Here is a 20,447-nt window from a genome sequence, read left to right as displayed (position 1 = left end):
ATTATTTAAAACTCAATGGCTCCAAAACTGAATGCATCATCTTCAGTAACCAGGAGGTGAATAGTATCTTTCCCTCATGGCCGGACTCGTTTTCTCCATCTCCGAGTCCTGCCACCAAGGTCAGAGATCTGGGAGTCATTTTCGACTCTAGGTTGATACTGAAGCCCCAGATCAATCAGGTGGTAAGCTCTTGCCACTACCACCTGAAGCTTCTGAGGTCTATTTTTAGATTTATTTCCCCCTCCGATCAAATCTCGGTGGTCAACGCCATCATCGGTAGCCGATTGGACTACTGCAATGTCCTGTACCTTGGACTGCCTCAGAACATCATACACAAGCTACAGTTGATACAGAACGCAGCTGCAAGGCTACTTACGGGTGTGGCCCGCAATGACCATATCACTCCATCTTTAAAAGCCCTGCACTGGCTGCCCGTTCGTGAACGGGTTCTGTTTAAAAATGGTTGTTTGGTATATAAGGCAATCCACGGTATGGGACCAGACTATCTGAAGGATAAATTCACACGCTATGCTCCCAGTCGATCCTTGAGATCGGCTGATTTAGCCTTATTGAAGATTCCAAATTTTAAAAAGAAAAAGTGCGGAGGGAGGACGAGTGATGTTCAGGGAGCGCAATTTTGGAACTCCCTGCCTCTGACATTAAGACTTGAGAATGATCTATTGAAGTTCCGCCGGAGCTTAAAAGCAGTTTTATTTGCTCAGGCATACGGGATGACATGAAATTTTTAACCTGGTTCAAATGCATGTGATTATAATGCTGTTGTGTGCTGTATATTGTTTTGCTTGTTTTTGATTGCTGGTATGCGCATCGAGACCCTATGGGTAATAAGACTGCGTTTCTTAAGAATTTTTAATAAATAAATAAATAATAAACTAACAGCCATTGATAATGAACTTTTAAATAAACCTATAACTAAGGAGGAGATATTGAAAGCTATAAATGAGTTAGAAAGATCAAAAACACCAGGCCCTGACGGGTTTAGTAACTTATTTTATAAAGCATTTAAAGATCTACTATGTCCATATTTGACTACTGCTTTCAATACAGCGGCAAATAGAGGATTTCTACCAGCAGAGATGCTCAAGGCTAATATCTTGCCAATTCTAAAAAATGACAAAAATTGTACCGACATTAAAAATTATCGTCCAATATCTTTGATAGATGTAGATACTAAGCTATACGGTTCGGTCTTGGCTGCAAGAATAAAAAAATGTCTTCCATTCATTATTCATAAAGATCAAATAGGATATGTTCCAGGCAGAAATTCTTATACAAGTATAAGGAGAATTATAAACATCTTGGATGATGCAAATAGAAACGATATTCCAGTTCTGACTCTGTCGATTGATGCTGAAAAAGCATTCGACAGAGGCAGCTGGAAATACTTAGATGCCGTCTTATCACACTATGGACTGGAAGGCTGGATTAAGAAAGCTATAATGGCTTTATATGTAAACCCAGTTGCACGTACCATTGGACCCAATATTGTTGCCCCATGGTTCCAACTTAAAAATGGTACTCGGCAAGGATGTCCTCTTTCACCATTACTTTATTTGTTGACTATCGAACCATTGGCTGAAAATATTAGAAACAATAAGAAGATTAATGGTTATAAAATAATAGATGAAAATCAAAAAATGAGTCTATATGCCGACGATATTTTAATTACTGTTACAAATCCTAAAAGTTCATTAGAACATATTATGCAGGAAATAGATCAATACAGCTTTATATCAAACTATAAGTTGAACGCAAACAAATCCCTGATCCTAGATATTAATCTCAATAAAAAAACGCAACAAGAGATTAAAAACAGTTATGATTTTCACTCAATATATTTGGAAAGGTGAGAAGCCAAGACTAAAACAATCATTATTAGTGCAAAAACTACATAAGGGTTGACTCGCTTATCCATCTATAATGAATAATTTCAAAGCAGCTACTATTTTGCATATTTACAGAATGCAAATTGAAGAAAACAAAGATGAAGGATGGTATAAAATGGAAATGAAGGCAGGAGAAGTCCCTAGTTTAGATTGTTTAATCTGGAATATAGATAAAACGCTAAAAAAGAAAGAGTATTCCAATACTATTTTGACTCAATTATTGCAAAATTGGTTTAAAATTAAAAAAGCACTGAATATAGGAAAAAAAGTTCCGAGTTATTTAGAACTAAATATCGTAGAAAATCATGTGGAAGATCTAAATCTTAATAATTGGAAAAAATCAGGGATAACAAGACTAGATCACTTATTGACAGAAGGAACAATCAAAACTTTTGTTCAAATAACATGTGCATACAATCTTCCATCCAGAGAGGTGTTCAACTTTTTAAGACTTAAAAGCTATATGAATACACACCTTATAACATTAAAATTAAATTTGAGCAATTTGATTGATTTATTATTCACCTCAAAAAAAATCAATAAACCATTTTGTGGCGAAACCAACCTCGCCACTGGGCCCTGGAGAAGCCTGTTTGCTAGCCTCCTACCTGCTGACTATGGCCCCTGGGTTATTTGGGGCATATTGTACTGTATATTGCTGCTACTGGCCCTTTTAACAGCATCTATGGACATATTGGGACTTTTGGGACTACTGTCCCTTTAAGACTGTGATACATACTCTAGTGTACTGCCTGTAATATTATATGTGTATTAAGTTTAACCTGGGATATGTATGCAGCATTCTTCTGATTGTTCGGTAGAATCACTCCATTTATTATATTGAGTGAAACTACCGAACAACCAGACCACCCAGGAATAAGTGTGCCTCCAATTACAGTTTGCAACAATGTTGCAAACGGGTAATTGGCAATCAGTGTAATGTATTCTTTGTCCTCTGGGTGGCCGCCATTCGGGAAACAAACACGTGGCGGCGGCCATCTTAAACTACCGAACAGCGGTGTTTTGCCGTCGAGTGTCTGGAACTAAAATCGGACACTTGACTAGGCAAACACCGCTGAGACCTCCATACTTCCAGAAATTCGTATGGAAACTACCGAATGACCCGCCGTTCGGTAGAAAGAACCCCATAAACAAGGGAATTCATTCAAACCCTCTCCAGGCTCTATAACACAGGCAATTCGCCTGTTTTCATTCCCTTGTTTGTGACCGACCGCAGGGCCAAAATGCATGGAACTGTTTTCGGATACTTTACCCATGCGGTCGGTCAAATCTTTAGAACCCCATATCTCACGAACCATTCATCCGAATTACTTGAATTTTGGATATGTTGTCCCCCTGAATAAGGGCTATCCAGCGATGCTGGATTTAAAGGTGTACCCCCGGGTTTTGGGGTACATCCAGAACTTGGCTGAAAAAGTGTACCGGATAATTGAGTTTAATGTTATCTGAGGGGAGGGGATGTGTGGGCTGAACCATGTATGTGATTGGTTATTTTATGCCTCCCCCTGGGTGTGGCCTGTATGTGGATTAGTGTAATAAAAGCCAGGCTGGATGAGCCAGTCCAGAGTTCCTGTTTAACCCTCAAAGTGATGTGTCGTCTCATTATTGGGGGGAAGGATTTATTGAGTGCTGTTCCAGTTGACTGCTAGGAGTACAAGCCTATTCGTATGGTTCCTATTCAATGGTCTACAGCATTCATATGCTTGGGAGAATTTAAAAGGTTTCTCGGATTCGGTGATTGTGGTGTCTGCCAGAGTGCTTGGAGTCCTCAGGAAGCACTAGGAGCATCCATTAACGGAGGTACTCAGTCGGGGTGCCAGGTGATCCGTTACACATTTTCTAAAGCTCTAATATTAACCAAATTAGTTGTTAAGGACATAAACCCAACAGCTATACAGGCATGGAAAAAAGATTTAAATATTGATATTAGCATGAAACAATGGGGTTCTTCGATTATGGATGTTAAGAAGAACATACACTCACTAAACTTGCTAGAAACACACTTCAAAGTTCTAAATAGGTGGTATTTAGTACCAGCAAAACTAAATAAAATATATCCTTTAACTAATCCTATTTGCTGGAGGTGCAAAAGTACTAGAGGTAATTTTAGACATATTTGGTGGGATTGTCATAAATTAAAAAATCTTTGGTCGATAATACAAAAGTTCATATGCAATAATCTAAAACTCGAGTTGACAATTTCCCCAGAGGTAGTTTTCTTACACTTGAATTGGCCACTTATGGCGTATGAATTAAAAGTAATCATTATACATCTCTTTTTAGCTGTTAAAATAGTAATTGCGAGATGGTGGAAAAAAGATTCAGAAGTCCCCTGGAAGAATGTTAAAAACCAACTCGAGTTTCAGATTAAAATGGAGTTGATGCTAAGTAAACAGAAATTAAGTAATAAAGTATCTGTCTGGTTGAAATGTCTTGAGTTGATTGATGTGAGAGATACTACTGATCAGTTAGAAGTAAATTACATTCCATGAACATTGAAAAAATGTATAAGCTATATTTAAAGCTCCTTCCACTCTACTTAGGTAATTTTTTCGTATTTTGCTGCTATATTGTTTTGTGTTATATTGTAAATCTGTATGATATATGTATTATTGAATTTTTTAATGTCGAATACCATTTTAAAAGAGGTCTGTATTTTCCTCTTCTTTGTAAGTAAAATGTATATGGATTGAATATTGACTAAAGAATATACAGATATTACAATTTGTTAATTGTTTAAAATGATTGAAAAGAATTAAAAGAAAAAATAGAGATTAAAAAAAATAGCTTCATTGCATGGCATATTTTTTTAGCTGAATATACCATTGCAAACTTAACTTTTAGTAAATACAAAATCAGGGCGAGCCGAGAGGTGGATCTTGGTCAGTTCAAATAATATGACTCCTGAGGAAGAACCCAGGTAGATCAATTATTTGGGCGTAGGTTAATAGGAATGTGATTCATTCGTCCCATCTGCAAGTCTTCAGTACAATGCACTGACTAACTGTACTTTGATATATGGATCTTCTTAAACCCACAGACATTCTTTAGAAATTTTCTTGGCATTTTTATACAGCTATAATACTACAAATGCTATTAAGCTCTTAAGCAAGATATTTGACAATTTTATGAATCTATTTTTCTTACACCTTGTGTATGTAACAAAAACAACATTTCCCATTGTAGGATATTTCAGACCCTGTTTAAAATATTTTGAGAAAAGGGACACCATATAATCTCCAAAATTGTTACACTCAAATAGAATAGAAGAATAGAGAAGCATCACCCAGGTAGGTGATAGGCAGTGATGTACTAAGCGTGAGTCGGTGGCGGGGGTGGGCCGCCCAGGGTGCCTCTCATTCACGGGTGGAGTGAGTGGTCGGCACTTCGCCTGGCTCAGAAAGGGGGCTGTCTCTCTAGTGGCAGGACTCCCTTTCCTCCTGACCAGGAGCCTACCTACAGGCATCTGGCTCGCTGGGGTGCCGTTTGGTAGGTGCCTGCCCTTAGGCTTTGCTGAAGATCTTTGCGGGCGATGTGCCAAGGGGAACTCTTTACACTAATTTCCCAGCTCCCTTGCCCACCCTGCACTGCTACTAGAGCCGGGATATGATGTCATCTGACTTGGTAACAGTACAGAGCTGCAGGGCCAGTTAGTAAAGAGAGGTCCCTTTAGCTCCACACTTAACACCATCGATGAGGTTCCAGGTAAGAACAGGAGGGCTGGACAGGCCCCCAGTTTTAAAAAAACAAACAAACACTATTATTTGTTCAAATAAAAATAAATAATGTATGTGGATATAATTATGAGTGTTTATATAAATGTTTATGTGTGTATGAGCCTGTGTGTGTGTATGTTTGTCTTTGTGTGTATACGTGTGCCTGTTAGTCTGTGTGTGTATTTGTGTATGAGTTTGTATGTATATCACTCTGTGTTTGTCTGTGTTTGTGTGAGTCTGTGCGTGTTTATTTGCCCATTTGTGTATGTGTATGTATATGAATGTAAGTGCATGTGTATGTGTGTGTTCATTAATGTTAGTTCGTGTGAATGTTTATTTATACAAATGTGTAAATGTATATGAATGTCGAATAGAGCGAGCAAACGAGACCACGTTTTTTTACAGATTCGGGGGGCAGGGAGGACGTGTGTCAGAATATTTTTCTCACAAGCATAATAGGGCAGAAACATGAATCCAAAATAACCCCCCCAACATTTCGGCACCACCTGGCTGCCTTTATCAAGGGTGTTTATATCCAAACTCACCACTCTACCCTTTAAATAGCTCTCACACAGCTGATGGCCATCAGTTTGCTATAGAAATCCGAAACCAGAAGTTACATCATCACCTCCGCCCTCGGTTTCATCCCACTACATACACATACATTGCATGAGTAATCAGCATAAGTACATCCTAATATAAATTCGTCCAATCACAGGACGTGATTATAAATAAACGAAAAAACAAAAAAATGGCAAGACAGTAACCAAGCCAGTAACCAAGCACACGCGCGAAAAAGGCGCCAATGTCGCTATTTTGATTACTGGACAATAATGTCATAATGCATACCGCGCATGTGCAGTGCATATTCAACACACTATTAATGGAAACAATATAGAGGAAGGGATCTGCTAATGCCCAAAAAGCAAACATTCGCAAAAAAAAGAAAAAAGGAGTGTATAAACAAGGATTGACATAATAGTCATCCAAATTAAAAAATATATAAACCTAAAACAAAAAATAATGGAAAGAATTATGATATGAGTGCAAGTATAAAGATATTCATCTTGCTCAAATACTATTAATTGGTAATACCTCCACCAATACATTTAAAGAGACACACCACAAAGGAGTGAAAAAAAGTAATTAGTGCATAAAATATTTATTATCTCCAGTGTATATATCAATTGTGAAATAACATTCACACAATTACATGAAAATATTAGTTACATGAAGAAATATAGATGGATAATGACTATAACTAGTAATACGGACTAATCTATAGTAACTTAAATAGGCATATTATTGCATATATATTCACCCCATATTGCGTTCATATTCACCCTATATTAATTATACAAAATACAGCATTAACAATGTAGCCCCATGTAGCCAAAGCACAGCTTAAGCGGAACAGCGCCTTGACAGGGGTTAGGAGGCGGGCCCAGGAGGAACAGACAGGACAGGTGGGTTATGGGATATGTGGGATTGGCTATTTAAGGGAGGAGCCATTTTGTGAGGTTCACTTCTAATTTCCTACCCGGTTTAGTTTGTGTGCATCCCGGTGCTCTCTAAACTTGCTGGGTAGGGTTTCTCTCTTTGTCTCCTCTGCAGGGCCATGGATATCGTGGAGAAGCTTCTGGAGGGGATCAGGACAGCGGCGCGGCAACAAGGAGCGGATTGGGTGCAGGCCCAGCTGGGCCCGGTCCTTGCTGCGGCGGCAGGACAGGAGGCCGGAGACTCACGCCCGGCGAGGGCCAGGAGGCCCCCGAGGCGTTTGAGCCCGGGAGGAGAACCGGAGGTCGGTGGCACGGGAGTGCAGGAGACAGCCAGTGGAAGTCGTAGCAGGCCCAGGAGCTGCCTGGTTGAGGCTCTGCCTCCCAGTGTGCGGCCGGGGCTTCGGCGTGGTGAGTCGAGACGGGCGGCTGCCCTGGACATCGCTGCACCACCCCCTAACACGGATGGGGCCGTGCGCTGAGCTGGTTCCAAAATGGCGGCCGGACGGCCTGGTGCGGGGGCTGGCGGGGCGGGGTCTCGGCCCAGGAGGGCACCCCCATCGGTCTTGGCGGTGGACTGCAGCACGCGGACTGGGACGGTCCACGACGGGCCCAACGTACAGCAGGCAAGTGCAGGTGCCCCTTCCGGGGGTCCCCTTGGCGTGGTGGGCAGGCGGGGAGTGAGGCCCGATTCCAGGGAGCGGGCGGACGGGGGGGCGGGTAGGCGAGCGGCCCAAGGGGAGCAGGGGTCGGGCGGAGGGCCCCTGGGGGGGGTGCGGGATGCTGCGAAGGGGTCTCGCGGAGTGCAGACTGGGCGGTCTTCCGTGGGGGAGGGTGGGGGGTCCCTCGGTAGTTCGCTTGCGGGGCGGAAGGTAGTGCCTGCGGGTTCGATGGATGTTAGGAGGGTGGTAGAGGGTAAGGGGAAAGGAAAGGCTCCGAGGTCCGGTCGGTCGGGGATAACTGTCTCGGGGAGCGGGGTGTCACCGTCCGCGTCCGTGGAGGGCCCCGGGGGAGGTGTCCCTGGTCCGGGTTCCGTAGGTGCAGGGGTAGGTCGGGTTGCAGCGGGGTTGGGGCGCGGGGCGGGAAGCGGGGAGGGTGGGTCTAGTTCGGAGTCGGGTAGTGCTAGCCCCTCGCCGGTTAGGGCCCCCAGGACACGCAGACGGAGGCCCCGGCGCAGGCGCGCAATGTCAGGGAGTTCGGCAGGGTCCGGGTCCCCCAGGTTGCATCAACGGGGGTTGGCATCCAAAGGCGACGGTAGGAGTCGTAGTCCACGTGGCAGGGCTCTCAGGGCCTTTGGGGCGCGACGGCGGGAGGATACCCGGCGGGAGGCTTTGGCGGCAAGCAGGCGCTCCCCGGTTCGGGACGGGAAGGTGGTGGGGGAACAGTACGCCTTGCCCAGGACTTCTTCTCCTCTTTCCAGGTCCCGGAGTCGCTCCTCATCTGAGTTTTCCAGGCACCGGGTGGGATCCCTGGTTGGCGGGACATCGGCGGATGGCGTTCATCCTGGACGAGCAGTGACGGACTGCGCAGCCCCGGGTGTCATCGGCCCCAGGGGCTTGGCCGGTGAGTCTACCGAATCGCTACAGTCCAGTGCACTAGTACAAACACTGCAGTCACTACTCCACTCACTGGGGGCGGGGGGTGGCACACAAGGTAGCGTAGGGCAGGTGTGGACGCAAGGGGGAGGTGAGGCGGGGCCCGGTCTAGGGACCCCGGCGGCAGTTGCGGGCGGGGAAGCTGTGTCGGCTTCCAGCGTGGGTGAGGCGGGAAGCGAACGGGCAGAGTTGACGGGTGGGGTGACGGAAGCAGCGAGGCAACATGCGTATGTGTCCTTCGCGGGCCCGCTGGGGGTGCACCTCAAGCAGGAGGTGAAAGATAAAATCTGGAAGGGGGAATTTTGCGAGATCTTCTCGCTTCTTCCCTTGGAGGACTTTCTTGACCTCAAGGAGGAGGACAAGAAGGACGAAAAGAAAGAGGAGGAGGAGAAACGGCGGAGGTATCGCAAGATACCGAAGTCTTTTGGTAACTGGCTAAGGGCATTCTGTATCCTGGCCAGCGTAATCGGGGAAAAATCGCCGGGCTCCTGCTCGTCCCTGTTTTGCTACTTGGACGGCATATGGGAGGCGTACCGCACCTATGGCGGATTGGCATGGTGGCGGTATGATGAGCAGTTCCGGCAGCGGCTGGCGGCGAATCCGGGCATGCGGTGGGACCAGATGGACCTGCCTCTCTGGATGAAGCTCATGATGGCGCAGAAGGCGCAGCCCTTTCAGCACGCGGCTGGCGCTAAGGGTCAGTCCTCCTCGTCGGCCGCCTCGCAGAAGGGCTTATGCTGGCTCTTTAATGAGGGCCAGTGCAAGTGGGGCGCAGCCTGCCGCTTCAAGCACGAGTGCTCGGGCTGCGGTGGGGCTCATGGGCTCCAACGTTGTTTCAAGAAAGGAAAGTCCGGGGGGACGGGAGCCTCTGCCGCGGTTGGCGGCGGAGGGTCTCCCACTACCTCGGGGGCTAACCCCAGTGAAACTAGACGCGATGGAGCCCTGGCTAAACCGCTACGGTAACAGGGCAGACGCGGAGCTGCTTAGAGCGGGGTTTGGGCAAGGGTTTGTCATTCCTTTTCGGGAGCGGGGTGGCACTGCGTGCCCTCATAATCTCAAGTCCGTGGTGGAGTTTCCAGAGGTGGTTCGGGAGAAGCTGGACAAGGAGGTGCGGTTGGGTAGGATGGCGGGGCCTTTTGTGGCCCCGCCACTGGAGGGCCTTCGGGTCTCTCCCCTCGGAGTGGTCCCCAAGAAAGAAACAGGGAAGTTTCGGCTCATTCACCATCTTTCCTATCCTAAAGGGGAGTCGGTGAACGACGACATTGACAGGGACCTATGCTCGGTCTCTTACGCATCATTTGACCAGGCGGTCGAGCTGGTGAAGAGAGCCGGGCGTGGTGCGTTGATGGCCAAGGTGGACATCGAGGCTGCTTTTAGGTTGCTTCCGGTGCACCCGGCGTGTCACCACCTGTTAGGGTGCTTCTTTGAAGGGGGCTACTTTGTGGATTTGTGCCTTCCCATGGGGTGTTCCATTTCGTGCTCTTACTTTGAGAAGTTTAGTTCATTTCTCGAGTGGGTGGTGCGGACGGAAGCGGGAGATAAAGCGGTGGTGCACTATCTGGATGATTTCCTGTGTGTGGGGCCAGCCGGATCTCCCGCGTGCCAGCACTTGTTAGGTACTATTCAATGGGTGGCGGGCTGCTTTGGGGTGCCGCTGGCGGCGGATAAAACTGAGGGCCCGACTGAGTGCCTTAGTTTCCTGGGTCTGGAGATAGATTCAGTGCGGGGGGAATGTCGGCTGCCGCTGGCAAAGCTGGAAGGTTTGCGCGGCGTGGTGGCAGAGGTGCGTCGGGCACGGAAAGTGACCCTGCGCCGACTGCAGTCACTGGTCGGTATGCTCAATTTCGCCTGTAGGGTGATACCCATGGGTAGGGTGTTTAGCCGCAGCTTATCGGCGGCTACCGCAGGGATTAGGTCCCCTCACCATTTCATCCGGGTATCTTCGTCCATGCGGGCGGACTTGGGGGTGTGGGATACCTTCCTCAGGGACTTTAACGGGACGGTGTTCTTTCGGCAAGGGGGTGTGTCGACAGCTGAGCTGGAGCTGTACACCGACGCATCGGGTAGCGTGGGTTTTGGGGCCTACTTCAGCGGGAGCTGGTGTGCAGAAAAGTGGCCGGAGGCATGGGGGCAGAGCCCCCTCATGCGTAACCTGGCGTTTCTGGAGCTGTTCCCACTGGTGGTGGCGTTGGCGCTGTGGGGGGACCGGTTGAGGGATAGGAAGGTAGTTTTCTTCTCGGACAACATGTCCGTGGTGCACGCGGTTAATAATCAGTCTGCAGCATCGAGGCCGGTGGTGACTCTGCTGCGGCGCTTTGTTTTGTTGTGCATGTCCCTGAATGTGGTCTTTCGCGCGCGCCATGTGCCTGGGTACTTGAACGAGGTGGCTGACGCTCTGTCTCGTTTTCAGTGGTCCCGGTTTCGAACGATGGCCCCGGAGGCCCAGGACAGGGGTCAGCCGTGCCCGATCGAGATGTGGCAGCTAGGAGCGTCCTGCTTGGCGGACTCGTGAAGGCTTCGCTGGCACCGGCCACATGGGCCGCATACAGTAAGGTCTGGAGTTCATGGGAACGTTCCTGGGGCGGGCAGGGGCCGAGGGGTACGGGGGGAGCCGCCTCTGGATGCCTTCTTGTGGTTTACCTTTCAATTACTGGCGGGGGGCGCCTCCCCGGCGGTGATTGACAGGAACATGGCTGCGATGGCGTTCTGGTTCAAGCTCCATGGGGGAGCGGACCTTACCAAGGCGTTTATTGTCCGGCAAGCACTCAAAGGGTATCGGAGGGCTCGGAGGGCCCCCGACGCTAGGCGCCCGGTGTCGGTGCATGTGCTGGAAGGGCTTGTTCAGGCGCTGCCCACCATTTGTTTCAATGCATTTGAGGTGTTGCTATTCCGTGTGGCATTTCTTTTGGCTTTCTTTGGGGCGTTCCGCGTCGGGGAGTTGGTGAGCAACACCCGGGCGGCCACGGGGGGCATACAGGTGTCCGGGGTACGTATACTGGATGGGAAGCTGGTAGTGCACTTGGCTAGGTCCAAGACGGATGTGGAAGGTAAGGGCCGGGACGTTACGCTGGGGGCCCTGCCGGGCTCGGCACTGTGCCCAGTAGCTGCGGTGTCGGAGTATTTGGATCAGAGGCCCGCGGTTGGCGGGTCCCTGTTGGTCCACGCGGATGGCTCGTCGCTCTCTCGCTTCCAATTTCAGAAAGTTTTCAGCCTGGGTCTGGGCCGGATGGGATTGGATGCCGGCACATACGGTACCCACTCCTTTCGTATTGGGGCGGCCACGGAGGCCACACGTCTAGGTTTGGGGGACGAGGTAGTCAAGCGGATTGGGAGATGGGAATCTGTTAGGTTCCGCTCATATGTACGCTTGGGTTTGTTGGAACACTAAGGGCATTGGGGCGGCCTGGGGGGTACGGGTGGTTTTATCCTGTGTTTTCTTTCTTCCCCAGGCCGGGTCGCTTGGATCGTGGGTCATTCCTTCATTTTCTGGGCCGGACGGAGGGCTGCAGCTCGAGCTCAAGGCCAGCAGCTGGGCTTTCCGGAGGACCAGCTCGTAGTGCGCTGGTGGGGGTATCGGGGCTTCTGCTGGGGGGACGTCTGCAGGGCAATATTTGGTATGGTCGCAGGCGGAGCGCGGCCGGATATGCTAGTTTTACATGCAGGCGGTAATGACCTGGGCCTCACCCCGCAGCGGAGGCTGGTAAAATGGATGAAGCAGGATCTTAACCGGCTGGTTGATCTGCTTCCCGGGGTGATGCTGGTATGGTCTGAGATTGTTCCGAGGCGGCGGTGGCGTTACGCCCGGGACCCGGTAGCCATTGACAGATGCAGGGGTAAGGTGAACAGCCTGATGGCGAGTTTTGTCAGGAAACTGGGGGGAGTGGTGGTACGGCACCAGGAACTGGAGGAGGGGTTGGATGGGTATTACCGCTCGGACGGTGTACACCTTTCGGCAGTGGGTTACGACCTGCTGAACTTGGGTCTGCAGGAAGGGATGCAGAGGGCGTTCCTTCTTCGGGGTGGCGGAGCTCAGACAGCTTAAGGGGTCAAGGTCTGAGCTTGTGGCGGGATAGGGAGCTGAGAGAGAGGACATAGGCTCCCTATGAGGAACGTGAGGAACATGGAAAAAATTGGAATTATGGTCAATGGTGGTTTCGAGTCCTGGAGGTGGCTCAGAACCTGGTGGGGCAGGGGTATCCGGGTATACCCCTGCCATGGTTACTTATGGTTGGCACTTGTTCGGTTCAAGTTGGCGAGGTTGGAAAATGTCGTTACATATTTGTATTTGTTATGTTGGGGGTCATTGCCCTCTATTAAAAAGAAGGATACGGATGAGAGGGGCGGAAGGTGGGGGCAATGACCCATGTTTATATGTTAACTTATTTAAAGCAATATTATCGTTATATATTATATAAATTATTTAATAAAGCTGTGGACAAATTTTCCCATATACCAGGTGTCAGTGTGTTATTGGGTTAGGTATGTGGGGGGTTTTTGTCCAAGGTTCCGCCAGCCCATATGGCGACTATACACCGGTCATGTAGCCCCATGTAGCCAAAGCACAGCTTAAGCGGAACAGGGCCTTGACAGGGGTTAGGAGGCGGGCCCAGGAGGAACAGACAGGACAGGTGGGTTATGGGATATGTGGGATTGGCTATTTAAGGGAGGAGCCATTTTGTGAGGTTCACTTCTAATTTCCTACCCGGTTTAGTTTGTCCCGCCCACCCTCCCTATATATTTATGTTTAGATAAGAGTTTCCCGTTTTTTCACAGCGGCGGGATAGGGAGCTGAGAGAGAGGACATAGGCTCCCTATGAGGAACGTGAGGAACATGGAAAAAATTGGAATTATGGTCAATGGTGGTTTCGAGTCCTGGAGGTGGCTCAGAACCTGGTGGGGCAGGGGTATCCGGGTATACCCCTGCCATGGTTACTTATGGTTGGCACTTGTTCGGTTCAAGTTGGCGAGGTTGGAAAATGTCGTTACATATTTGTATTTGTTATGTTGGGGGTCATTGCCCTCTATTAAAAAGAAGGATACGGATGAGAGGGGCGGAAGGTGGGGGCAATGACCCATGTTTATATGTTAACTTATTTAAAGCAATATTATCGTTATATATTATAAATTATTTAATAAAGCTGTGGACAAATTTTCCCATATACCAGGTGTCAGTGTGTTATTGGGTTAGGTATGTGGGGGGTTTTTGTCCAAGGTTCCGCCAGCCCATATGGCGACTATACACCGGTCATGCCGCATAGGGATAAATTATACTCATATGTGGTAAACTTTCAAAACAATTGACATTTCTTATCATTGATAAACTACCCCATTAAATAATGGAACCTCCTAATTACAACATACGATGGTATATCCGAATCTTGGATTGATAAGCACATAGATCTAAGATATCTGCGGGCGCAAAGCACTGAATAATTATATATACATAATTCAAAGGATTTTTTCTTGGTGATCAGTATAATCAATACTTAATCTGTCTGTTATATATATACACGTCCAACATTACTTTGTATCAATATATACAATCAGCTGAATTAATTCCTTCATCCACATCAATGTATACACCATTAGTTCAACTATTTACAATAGACAGAAATATACCACTTAAACACAAAAAGCAACATATCCATTCCAATTCAATTATCCATTATATCCATTATATTTTAAGGGAATGCAGGATCCAATATCGTGGCATCAAATATCCAGAAGTTCCACGGTACATCTTCCGGTATCTCAAAAGGTCCATAACCCCAACATTATACCAATCGGTAACTTACACATGGAAATCTAAATAAATAAGTGAAATAAAAACAATCAATTAAGATATAAACAACACACAGGCAGGGCGGAATCACCCAATCCTTAGTATATGGATCACAAAAATGGGGAGAGGTCTCGTTCTTCATTAAGACCCTTAGGATATAAGGTCTGCAATTCGTATATCCAGTACAAGTCACGCTGTTTCAGCACAACTTCCCTTGATCCACCCCTCAACAGGGGTTTCACTGTTTCCAAAATCATATATCTTAATTGAGAAACTGCATGTCGTTTCTCAGAAAAGTGTCGGGCCACTGGGTACTGAACTTTCTCAGTTCTGATACTGCTCTTGTATTCTCTTATTCTGGTAGTAAATTCTCTTGTGGTCTCCCCCACATAAGCTAGGCCACAAGGACACTTGAGCACGTACACTACAAATTCCGTTTGGCAATTATGAAATTCCTTAATAGGGTATCTTTTACCAGTCCTTGGATGGACAAAATAATCACCAGTGACTACCCCATTGCAATTAATGCAGTGCCCGCATTTGTACATACCCACTGGTGCCTTGAGCCATGTTTCTTTTCCAGCCTTCGTTCCTTGTAAATCCACATTCCGCATTAATCGATCCTGAAAGTTTTTATGCCTCTTAAACGAAAATAAAGGTTTCTCATTAAAACACGACCTTAACTTAGGATCAGACTGTAGAATGTCCCAGTGCCTATTTACAATGTGTTTGATCTCTTGGGAATGTGTCGAATAAGTTGTCACACATGGGATACCAATATTTTTATTTATTGTTTTCTTAATCAACCTACTATAGGTTTAAAAGACAAACTGGGCAGGGATATTGTCTTTTTAGGCACATCCCAAGTTTGCAATAATTGTAACGCAGGCAATTGTGGTTTTAGCTCTTGCAGGTTGATGCATGTATGTTAACACTGTTTCAGGGCCCTGCTGGGATCGCTCAACTTTGCAATGAGGATCATTCCCCAGGGCAGATCTTTTATTTCACATCTACTATCCCTATTTCCAAAATTCACCTCAGACACTTCAAGTATCACATTAGATGACCACGCAACCTCTGATTTATGTATGTGGGGAGTTTTTCTCACCTCTTGGAACGGGCGAGCCATGTTTATACCACCCCACTCTGACACTTCACCTACACTGTGGACAGATACTGCAGCAAACACAGGTTTTGCAGCCATCTGGGGAGATCTATGGCTTTGGGGACCATGGCCGACCGAGGTCAAATCACTATCCAAATTCACAGAGACCTCAGCTTTATTTGAACTGTACCCAATCGTGGCAGCGGACGTTGCCTGGGGACCACATTGGTCTGGCCACACGGTTAGGTGCTACTCTAGATAATATGGCTACATGCCATATTGTCAATAATGGCCGGTCAGCATGCTTGGTATTTACGAGACTCCTAAGATGACTCACATGGGTAGCGGCCTCCTGTCAATTCTTTATCACATGTATTCACGTTCCGGGGTGCACAAACACCGGTGCTGATCACTTGTCTCGATTTCATTTCAGGATTTCTTCACAACACTACCCACCGCCTCCAGACTGGCAACTCCAGCCCCACTTTTCCAAGACATGATAATGGATTAAAAGCTTTGTTAGATCACGCACGTCACATTTCTCACCTCGCACTTTCAGTAAACACTAGGAACACATACGATAGGGCTTTTCACGTATTCAAGAAATTCATCACTGAATTCCACATCCAGGACATGTTCACGTTAGAATCAATATTGGGTTTCACTTCCTTTTGCCACATCAACCTTAAACTATCATTTAACACTATAAAACTGTACCTTACTGGCATTCAACACCACATGCTTATCCAACAACCCAATGCTACAGGTTTCCTGTCCTCATATCAAATTAAGACAGTACTTAAAGGCATTAAAAAATTGGACGCACATGTCCCCTCACAAAGACTACCCATAGACAACAACATATTCCATTCACTAATCAATTTATTAGATTCTGCTCCTTTCGAGCCCATAACTAATACCGTAATAAAGACAGCTATATATTTAGCCTTTTATGGGTTCCTCCGACCCAACGAATTCACGACTAAGACCATTACAACCCCCGACTACCTAAGAACTATGGACTTGCAAAATCACAACGACCACTACCTTCTAAATTTAAAACAATCAAAAACCAGCTCCATAGGTCATACTATTAAAATCCCCTTGTATCCTACCCATAATAAATGGTGCCCTGAACAAGTTTTTGACGCTTATCTTCTTTCATTCCACAAACAACCTTTACAACCTTTGCTCGAACTGCATGGTAACATTCTGACTACAACAAAGTTTATGCTTTATGTACGTCTACTATTGACTAGGCTCAGTCTAAACCCCAATCATTTCTCAGGTCATTCTTTCCGAATTGGGGAAGCATCTACAGCATCTGCTAATCACATACCCTCGCACATTATCAAGACAATGGGACGCTGGAAATCCTCCGCTTACACACTCTACATACCTAATCCTGTTAAAGAATTAAGACAAGCTTTCTGTGACTTATCTAAATAAAGAAAGAAGTTGGTTACCATATTGCGTCTTATGGTATTTTATTTTTGCCCACTTTTATTACAGGTCTACTGCTTTGTCGGTTCCGGCACACCACAACCGACTTGTTCCAACTCATTGATGTTGTGGTTATTATATGCTAGATTTCTGTATACGGCTATATTGCCCCGACTACAAATTTGAAGGCTTGGCCTGTAGTTGTGTGAGGGACTTGAATTCCCTTTAAAAGGGCTGCCAATCCGCTCCCACCTTACCGTTGCTGGTCTGGCGAGTCACCCCACCCACCACTCCCTCTATTCATAAACACCCTATAAGGTAGGCCCACTTTTATTACAGGCCTACTGCTTTGTTGGTTCCGGCACACCACAACCAACTGGTTCCAACTCATTGATGTTATGGTTATTATATGCTCTGTATACGGCTATATTGCCCCGACTACAAATATATATATAAACTCTCAGTATTGTTTCAAACCCGAGGAAGAGAGGAAAATTATTGAAAACTTGTCTTTAAATATTATGTTAGTCCAATAAAAAGTATCATTAAATAGTGCAATAATTTGGCATTTTGGAATTTTATGTATACTTGAAATACCTTATAACATAGAGAAGGAATACCGTGTACAAATTGATCATCTGGAATCTGCCATACATGTGAACTATACAATGACTAAGGAAATATGAGACTAACCCAATATATACCTAGCAATTGAGGGGTTAGTACCGTAGCTGACTGGGGAAATGCAATAGAACAAGATTAAAATAAGCAATTCGACCCAACCAGGGTCATATAACATAGCAATGATTGATGATGAACATGGCAAGGGTCACATTGATAAAACCAACATATATATGGGAGAACTGCGAGTAGTATAGGTGGAGCAACGGAAGAGTAGCAATATGGGATAATCAGCAATTTTAAGAAACTAGGATCAGTATCAAGCAAAATATTTGATGAATAGAGTTTATATGGACAATAACAATATGGACAGATAATTGCAGTAGAATTGTAACTGAGCTAACAAGTGATTGGAAGTCAACCATCAGCTGAATATATCAGTAGTGAATTTGCCCTAAATGATCAGAACATAGTTGTAGAAACAGTTAACTAAACCACATTTGGCCAGCCATAGTGTAGCCCATGGAACAGCGCAGTCAGGGGAGTGGGCCTTGACAGAGCCAGGAGTAGGCAGGGGAGTAACCAGTTAAAGGGGTGTGGTTATTGGTAAATGGGGGTTGGACTATAGGAGTATATTAAGCGGCCATTTTATGACTAAGGGACATTTTAACTAAACTGACACTTACCTGGTAATTGTTTTTGGCAGGTCTGTGTTGGTTTCTCTTTTGTCTTGCAGATCATGGCATCAATGGAAGAAATCCTGGAGGGAGTGAGAGCTGCTGTGAGGGATAGAGGACTGGCCTGGCTTCACGAGCAACTGGGGGCTCAGGGTCCCCCCCCTACAACCCCTGCGGCGGCTGCACGGCGTTCCATGAGGAGGGCGAGACCGCCCCAGCGGCTGAGCCCGGGCATGGAGCCCGAAGTCGGCAGACGGAGGAGCCCGTCAGCGGAGTCTGTTGGGGCCCTGGAGGAGGTAGCGGGCCCCAGCGGAGTGGATGTACCGCGGCCGGCACCGTCGGTCCGACGCGGTGCTGGCCGGGCGCGGGCAGCAGCTAGGCCGAGGCCTGCCACGCGGTGTGCGCCCCGCCGGGAGGCGGCAGGCGGGACAGTTGCGGCTGGAGCCAGGACCCAGAGCAGATCGGATGGTGGAAGCAGTGAGCGGTTGCGGCCCGGTGAGTCAGGGAATGGCGCTGGGGCTGGGCAGCGGGCGGGGGGCAGAGCGGAGGCCTCTAGTAATCAGGCGGTCCCCCTGATGGCAGGGGGAGCCCCTGGGCAAGGGGACACATCGGGGGCGGCCTCTAGTGGGGCCAGGTTCAGCGCAAGGGACGCAGACGGCGGGTCCGCTCAGCCAGGTACATTGGGGCCGGCAGGGCCCGCGGCTTTAGCAGACAGAAAACGCCAGGATAAACAGGCGGAATCCCCAGTTCGCAAGGCGGCCCAAAAGGGGCCAGGTTCAGCAGGTCGGGATAGCTCCCAGGACTCAGCTCAGGGCATGGAGACAGGACGGGCTGGGGGAGAGCGGGAGGGCCGCAGGGGCGGCTCCCGGGGACCGAGGGGTCTCTCGCGGAGCCCTAGGCCGCATCGCAGCAGGGAGCAGCACGGCGTCAGTGCCAGGCATGACAGGAGGCAGGCTGACGGGTGGAGGGGTAGAGAGAGGAGCAGGTCTGCAAGCAGATTTAGCAGAAGGAGATCGGCCTCAAGGGACCGGAGGTGGAGGCAGCGGCGCAGTGCGTCTGGGTCATCAGGCAGGAGCTCGCCAGGTCAGCGGCGCAGTGCTTACGGCCGGGAGGGCCAGGCAGGGAGACGGGATATGGTGCGGAACTACAGGCAGGAACATAAGGAGGTTGGGCGGGTATGTGATCATGTGGACACACTACCCAGGTGTCGTTCTCCTTGCAGGTCTCGCAGCACTACACCCGCGGTCCTGAGGCAGGGCCAGGCTGACGGGAGTCGGCGCCAATTGGATGCTCCGGAGCCAAGCATGGCGGACGGACGGGAAACGAACCCACAGCCTTCTGCGGCTTCGGGCTCAGGCGGTGAGTCAACTGTTACACCACACGCAGGAACACTATTGAATTGCTTAAAGTCTTTCCTAGATTCATGGGCGGGTGGGGAAATGGCTTCACCTCAGTTTGGGAGAGTGTGGACGTGTGAGAAAGGCCAGGGGTTACAAGGTAGGGCCGTGGGCCCAACACTGGATAGCGAAGTGGGGTTATCTGTGTCCGAAACTAGTAAGGAGTCTGGGGAAAAGGTAGGTATTGGGGGTGAAATTACCGACGCTGCGCGGCAAAACGTGCACGTGTCTTTTTCGGGCCCATTAGGTTGTCATCTGAAAATGGACATCAAGGAGAAAATTTGGAAGGGTGAGTTTGTGGAGGTTTTTTCCTTGCTCCCGCTGGAGGAGTTCTTAGACATGAAGGAGGAGGACAAGAAGGACGCAAAGAAGGAGGAGGAGGAGAAAAAGCGTAGGTATCGGAAGATTCCTAAAACGTTTGGGAACTGGCTGCGGGCCTTTTGTATCCTGGCCAGCGTGATAGGGGAAAAGTCGCCGGATAAATGCTCCCAATTGTTTTGCTACCTAGATAGGATTGGGGAAGCGTACCGGACCTATGGCGGGGTCGCCTGGTGGCGGTACGACGAGCAATTTCGCCAGAGGTTAGCGGCGAATCCCAGCATGCGGTGGGATCAAATGGACCTCCCCCTCTGGATGCGGCTCATGATGGCGCAAAAGGCTGCGCCCTTTCAAGGGACGGCCGGTGCG

This window comes from Pelobates fuscus, chromosome 9 (assembly GCF_036172605.1).
Source record: "Pelobates fuscus isolate aPelFus1 chromosome 9, aPelFus1.pri, whole genome shotgun sequence".
In the NCBI taxonomy this organism is placed as follows: domain Eukaryota; kingdom Metazoa; phylum Chordata; class Amphibia; order Anura; family Pelobatidae; genus Pelobates; species Pelobates fuscus.
The sequence above is the reverse complement of the archived record's forward strand: the minus strand, read 5'-3'. Positions refer to the sequence as shown.